Genomic DNA, 8,074 nt, shown 5'->3' on the forward strand with positions numbered 1-8,074 from the left:
TGCCAAGAAAACCCCATGATAGGGTCTTCGTAAGTTTGAGACAACTTGAAGGCACAAAACAACAACAAAAAAATGATAGCCATTTGGGCTGAAGGGCGGGGTATAAATACCAGGAATAAATAAAAAATAAAATAAAAAGTACAAGGCAATAGGAAAAGAAGGAGACCACATTACTGGTGGATAGATTCAATGAAGGAAGCCACAGCCCTGAGTTTGCAAGATATGAACAGGGCTGATGATGACTGAGCCAACATGTGCCAGCCAACTTGATGGCTAACTCGATGGCCACAATATTCTGGCAAACAAGGTAGTAAAATGTGGACTAGACAATGTGACTCTTAGGTGGATTTGTACAGTGGAGTTTTCTTATCTGATTTGAGCTTCTGCGGATGGCAAGCCTGGCTGTTTGTAATGTTTGCCATAGAAAGCAATGGAACTTGGGGTCCCACGTTATTTTTTATCCATGGGGTCCAGAATGAGACGACTGTAATCAGTTAACCAGCTGAACCCAAAAGGTGCCCAGCAACGGCTCCTCTTCATCTTGGTTCTCTCCTGGGACCAGGGCTATTCAACATCTTTATTAATGACTTGGCTGAAGGAATAAAATGCATGCTTATCAAATTTGCAGATGACACCAAATTAGAAGGAGTAGCTAATACCTCAGAGGAGAGGATCACAATTCAAAACAACCGTAATAGATTAGAAAGCTGGGCCAAAACTAACAAAATGAATTTCAACATGGAAAAATGTAAGGCACTTCACTTAAGTAGAAAAAATGAAATGTATAGATATAAAATGCGGGAGACCTGGCTTAACAAGACATCGTGTGAAAGGGATCTAGGAGTCCTAGTAGACCACAAGTTGAACATGAGTCAACAGTGTGATGCGGCAGCTAAAAAGACCAATGCAATTCTAGGCTGCATCAATAGAAGTATAGTGTCTAGATCAAGGGAAGAGATAGTGCCCACTATATTCTGCTTTGGTCAGGTCACACCTGGAATACCATGTCCAGTTCTGGGCACAATTCAAAAAAGGATGTTGACAAGCCAAAGTGTTTCTTGACAAGTTTCTTCAGAGGGTGTTTGCCATTGCCATTCTCTGAGGCTGAGAGAGTGTGACTTGCCCAAGGTCACCCAGTGGGTTTACATAGTAATAACAAATCATAGCAAAGGCACTTATGTCTCCTGCCATTAGAGGGCAGGCAAGATGCATTGAATCAAACCAATGCTTTTTCTAGGTTGCCTGTACATTTGGAAAGGTTCACATCTGCAATTGGCCTACTAGGGGAAACAGCCGCCAAGCCTTTTCCTTTCCAGATTCCCCCCCCCCCCCGTCTTCCCCCACCCACTCACCCAACTGACTTTCTCATCCCATCACCCAGACTTTCACTCACTTTGCACTGCTGAGTAACACAGGCTGGACTCTTTTAGGGCAGGAAAAAAAAATCCTATTTAGGAATACTTTACATTTCTTCCCAATGAGAAATTCCTCTCCAAGCTGGAAGACATCTGGTACCAAGGAAAAATGCATCTGAAGTCTGGGAGACTCGCTGACAATTTGGACAAGTCCAACTTGAGGAACACTTGGTCATTGGCTGGTTTCGGATGAACACTTAAATATATTTACTTGACTCAGCCTGTAGAAGTACACACCCAATCCAGAGCTCAGGCAAACTCCCCTTTTGGACTACAGTTAACAGAATCCCCAATGGGGGATTTGGGGAGTTGTAGTCCAAAAGGGGAACTTCCCTGAGCTTTGCCCAGATTTCATCTGCCACTAACCATTTTTGGTTTCTATGGGATTTATGACACCTTCCAGATCTTGTTGGGCTGCAACTCCCATCAGCTCAGGCCAGTAGTCCCTGTAAATTATTGGTTTGGTGTGATAGCTGGAGAAACCCTAAAGAAAGAGCTGCTTTTACTAGGTGCATTTAGAAAGAGAGGAAGGGCCAAAACTGTTATGGATTTGCCAGTTGCCAGGGATAGGGATTAATCTCTTTTCACTTTGAAAAAGAAAGCAAAATTTTTAACCCTGTGTGCATGTGCGTGTGCGCATGTGCGTGCCTTCAGGTTACCTGTCAACTTATGGCAACCCCATGAATTTCATGGGGTTTTCTTAGGCAAGAAATACTCAGCAGTAGTTTGCCAGCTCCTTCCTCTGCAATATAGCCTACAGCACCAGAAGATACACAATCAGAAACAAACACAGAAGATCCAACAACAATTCTTTATAGTGGAATTTCTGTTGTGTATTTTTACCTCTGTTGCATCTTTTATTTAAGGCTTTAAGATTTGCATCCAGATGTTGCAGTGCTACAGCAGAGCCAGAAGGGTCTGGCAATCAAATCCTGCACTAGCCCCTCACTGCATGCTGGGAAAACTGGGGACAGTACATTTGTGCCAAATTTAATATATGATTTCTTGTATTTATATTGTTGTTGTTGGGTGCCTTTGAGTCATTTCCGATTTATGGTGACCCTAAGGTGACCCTATCATGGTGTTTTCTAGGCAAGATTTGTTCAGAGGAGGTTTGCCATTGCCTTCCCTTGCAGCTGAGAGAGTTGACTTGCCCAGGATCACCCAGAGGATTTCATGGTCAAACTGGGAATCAAAGTCTGGTCTCCAGAGTCATAGTACAACACTCTAACTATGCCACACTGACAATCACATTTGTGTGTGTGTGTGTGCGTGTGTGAACATAAACAATCAGCACTCAAATTTGCAACAATAACAAAAAAAGCCAGCACTTAAGTTCCAATGATCAGTCAGAAAGAAAAGCAAGCTAAATGCAAGATACATTTGTTGTGGTTATTCACTGTCAAGTTGGCTTCACCCTATAGAGATCCTATGAAAGGGAGGCCTCCAAGAGCCCCAGTCTTCAGCAGCCCTGTTCATGACCTGCAGGCTCAGTGCTGTGGCTTCCTTGATTTTGTATATCCAACTGTAATGTAGTTTTCCTCTTTCCTCTTTTACGTCATCTCATGATATGGCCAAAATATTGCAGCCTCTGTTTAGCCATTTGGATCTCTGGAGTGAATTCAGGCTTGATTTGCTCTAGGACCCATTTATTGGCCACTTTGAGTTCCAATACCATAAAACTCCTCCAGTACAACATTTCAGATGCGTTGATTTTCTTCCTGTATGCATTTTTCCTTGTCCAGATTTCACAACTGTACATAGAAATTGGAAACAGGATGGCATGGATGAGTCTGCCTTTGGTTTTCAGTGATACATAATTGAGGAAAATCACAAACAGATGACTTTGGAGGAACACCTTTTAAAAAACAGCACCCCGCCAGTGGTGCTAAATATATTGTCTAATGTTACACATTGCTTCTTTCACAAAATTAAGTGAAGACACCATTATGAATATGAGAAGTGTACAGCTTGGTGTAGTGGTTTGTGTATTGGACTATGACTCTGGAGACCAGGATTTGATTCCTAGCTTGGCCATAAAACCCAACAGGGTGATCTTGGGCAAGCCACATGCTCTCAGCCTCAGGGGAAGGCAATGGCAAAACTCCTCTGAACAAAACTGGCCAAGAAACCCTATGATAGGGTCACCATGAGTTGGAAATGACTTCAAGGCACACAACATATATATAGCATAACTTTTGCACTCACAACAGAGTGTCAGACTGGAGTACAAAGATGAAAAATAGTCTTTTGCATTACAGCAGGAAACATCTGGGTTGGGGGAGAAAGAGAATTGCTCATTGTATAATTAATCATGGATTTGGACAGGAAGGTGTAATACAGTCAAGTCTGCTAGGAATATGACTTGGAAGCAGGCCATAGCTGGAGTTCACAGCAGAGGACAGGACAAAAGTGGAGGGTCAGGCAAGGGATACTTGTCAAAGGTTCGAGTCTGGGAGCCGAAAGGATCAGAAGAAAGGAGCTAGCAAATCCCACCAATTTTACAAAGTGGGAGAGAGAATACGATCCAGTGGAAAACACAAACCCAGGTAACTCCATTAAATGCAGAGTCTGAGGGCTGCATTAGGCTTTGCAATAAATTAACTTCTCTTCACAGCAACAAAATTGTGAGGACTGATATGTTACCTTTCTTCACAGTGGGATCTGCAACATATGGGACCATCAATATGCCAGTGATGGTGGGTGGCCCACATGTCAGTGGGGCAGAGAATCCATCTCAGGTTTTCCTAGGTTTAAAGGAACTGTCCAAGGTGCTGGACCTATTTAGCTCATTTCATGCACTGAGTTAAAAGTTTATTATTTTTAAAAGCTCAATTTGTTCACCCGCAATATCGTATGTGATCCACTTAGGGGTTCAAAAATCAGAAATAAGACTTCTTCATCTTCAAATGTGATATTACTTTTGTAGGGAGCCCAAACATTAATCAAACATTTCCTAATAGTATGGGGCATAGAAAAAGTTGGGAACCACTGCTTCAAAGCATGAATTAAAACCTGGAGTGAATTCATTCTCCTGCTGCAACAGCCAAAAAAAAGGGAAATACATTGGCATTATGCTGGTACCCAACAAAATGCCAGCTATGTTTTTAAAAATGCTGAACATCCATAGGGTTCCTAGATGTCAAGGCCAGGACCATCTCCCCAGTCCTCAGTGTGAGAGGCGATGGATCTTAGGGTGACAGCAGTGCCTTGAAAAGTGTTTAGTGTTTCTTATTTGAATGGCATTCTTGGTACACCGGTGGTAGATGCCTAAGGAATTGTGCTGAACTGCATCACTAGGGATGGCCCCTTGTGACATTGCAGTGGGTTCTCCAAAAGTCTCAGGCTTTGGTCCTGAAAGTGCTGGGTTTGGGATGCTCCTGACCTGGCAACCCTAAATATTAGTCAAAAAGAAATCCAGAAAATCAAGAAGGGATTGGCTATTTCAAGCCACTTACTATGGAGAAGATCCAGGAGGAGAATATGGCTAACAAACAATTCCCCTTTTTGGCACTGAAACTTCCTTAATCCCTTAGTCAGCAGGGTTGGTCATGGCTGGTTAGAATCCTGAATGGGATTGTGTGTGTTTCTCTGTGTCTTCAAGTCTCCTGTTGACTTATGGTGACCCATTAATTTCATAACGTTTTCTTAGGCAAACAATAATCAGAGGCGGTTTTGCCAGTTTCTTCCTCTGAAATTCCTACAGCACCTGGCATTTATTGGTGATCTCCCATCCAAGTTCTAACCATGGCTGACCCTGCTTTTCCAAGATCAGATAGGATCTAGTGTCTTTAGGGTTTTTAGGCCATAGAGATTTAATGTCAGGCTAATAATAATACTGACGTTGCTCTGAGTGGGACTGGAGTGTGTGTGGCCCTGGCAGAATCATCGCCTTTTCTTTCTTTCTTTCTTTCTTTCTTTCTTTCTTTCTTTCTTTCTTTTGCTTAAATGAATTTCCCAAATGATGAACTCTGGAAAATATTTGAAATCCCCAAAGATAGCTTCTCAATTGTTGCAAACATTCAAATTGTGGGAACTTATTTACAGTGTGTTTTTCTAGCCCTAAAAAAAATGTGTAGTGAAAATTTGAGTTTCCATTTCCAACTCAGTCTCTTAAGTGTGAAATTTACATTGCTACATTTTGTTTAAAGCTGCCTGCTTTGGCCTCTTCACTGGGTTTAGCGGAGGAGAAAAGAATTATTCATGAATATGCAAAACTTGTATGTTGCTTGTAAAGGTAGACTTTGTGCTGAAACTAGAGCCTGGTAAGTAGAGAGATCTTGCAGCACCTTTGAGACTTATTGGATGAAAGATGTTAACAGCATGAGCTTTTGTAGACTTCAATCTATTTTTTCAGATGCATAATGACAAGGGGTCATTATGGCATAGCAGTACATGACCTACCTAGTACATATGCTTGTACTAGTAAGGTCATGTACTCCTATCCCATAATCCCAGTATAGTCAGTGGGAGACTGTATCTGCACTGCAGAATTAATGAAGTTGGACACTGCTTGAACTGCCATGGCTCAATGCTATGGAATCCTGGGATATGTAGTTTTGTGCAATGTTTAGCCTTCTTTGTTGGGCAACTCTGGTGCCACAACAAACTATAAATTCCATAGCATGGAGCCGTGACAGTTGGCCATCCATATGGGATGTTTTGATTGTGCATTCCTGCATGGCAGAATGGTGTTGGATGGCCCTTGAGGTCTTCTGCAGACTAAACATGTATAGCTCCCTAAGTCAGTCCTCATAGGGCTTGATGGTTTCCAGGCCCTTTCATCATTTTTGTTGCCATCCTCTGCACACACTCCAGCTTGTCAATATCCTTCTTGAATTGTGGTGCCCAGAACTGGACACAGTATTCCAGGTGAAGCCTGACCAAAGCAGAATAGAGTGGCAATATCACTTCCCTTGATCTACACACTATACTTCTGTTGATGCCCTCTGCCATCTCTTGTGCTGCAGAGTTTTCAAGGAACATAGAGTTTGCAAGGGACGTTATAATGCCTGTGACTCTGCCCCCCCCCCCCCATTATGACAAGACGTATTGCACTGGTTGCAAAAGCCTTTGGTCTCCATCACATGGAGGCCATCAAAGGTAGCCCCTGTGCCTGCAGAGTTGTGACCCCAATAATGTGTCAGGGACCCAAATAATGCAGTTTGACACTGCTTTAACTGTCATGGCTTCATGCTATGGGATTTGTAGTTCTGACACCAGAGTTCTTTGAGAAAGAAGGCTAAATATTGCACAAAACTACAAATCCCAGGATTCTATAGCATTGAACCTTGGCCATTCAAGTGGTGTCCTGCTGCATTAATTCTGCAGTGCAGATATTAGTCTCCCATTGACTAAACTGTGATCAAATAATTTATTAGTGTTTTTTTTAAAAAAAAAAAACAAAAAATTAAAAAGGGACTAAAACATTTTGAGGAGTTATACTTCCCTTCTTTCCACATTGTGCTGGCAAACACACAAGAAACCCTGCTGTTTCCCATTTGACTTTTCAACACTTACTTATGCAGAGCAGTATTGTGGGTCGCTCCAAAAGAAACAGCTTGGCCCTACAGCTTCTTGATGATCATTGACACAATTCGAACCAGATGCACACATCTACAATGTAGGTGAACTGTCCCTATCTTGAGAGACAAAGAAAAAACTAACTAATGTGGGGTTGTTGTTGTGTGCCTTTAAGTTGTTTCTGACTTTGGGTGACCCTGAGGCAAACCTATTATGGGGTTTTCTTGGCAAGTTTCTCCAGAGGAGATTTCCCATTGTCATCCCAGAATTGGGGATTCTGGGTGTTACAGTCCAAAAGGAGAATTTCTGGTTGTTGCAGACTTGCTAGTTGGTGGGCTGCTGTTATTGTTATGTGCCTTCAAGTTGTTTCTGACTTAAGGCGACCCTAAGGAAGACCTATCATGGATAGTTTTTTGTGGGCTTTTCTGGACTATGTGGCCATGTGCTAGAAGGGTTTATTCCTGATGTTTCACCAGCATTTGTGGCTGGCACAGATGATTGTGAAACATCAGGAATAAACTCTTCTAGAACATGGCCACATAGTCCGGAAAAAAACACAAAAAACTATGGATGCTGGCCATGAAAGCCTTCGACTTCACACCTATCATAGAGTTTTCTTGGCAAGATTTGATCAGAGGTGGTTTGATATGGCCTTCCTCTGGGGCTGAGAGAGTGTGACTTGCCTAAGGTCACCCAATGGATTTATATGGTCAACCCAGGATTCAAACCTTCGTCTCCATAGTCCGGCACTCAAACCACTGCACCACACTGGCTCCTGCCACCCCAAAAATCCTCTACCGGGCAGAATTGCATTATTGGCAAAGGCTGGTAAAGTTACTTTGGAGGAGACAGATCCTAGAAAGTCCCCAGCCTGAATGGATTATCCCTCTCCCCCCCATGGCTGAACTGAGATTCGAACCCTGGTCTCCAGAGTCACTCAATAAAAGGCGATTTTGGGGGCCGACACTTCTTAGGAATGTTCGACTGAGAGAAGAAGTCAGCATGCAACCCACACACAAACCGAGAACTCCAGGAAACCAGCTGAGATGTGTGTGTGTTTTAAAATAAATATTAGAGTGGTTTGGAACATAAAGCGAGCATCACATGCTCTTCTGCAAATCATTAGCCAGGCTGAT

This window comes from Sceloporus occidentalis, unplaced genomic scaffold (assembly GCF_023333645.1).
Source record: "Sceloporus occidentalis isolate IW3139 unplaced genomic scaffold, rSceOcc1.0.p SCAF_2, whole genome shotgun sequence".
Classification (NCBI taxonomy): Eukaryota; Metazoa; Chordata; class Lepidosauria; order Squamata; family Phrynosomatidae; genus Sceloporus; species Sceloporus occidentalis.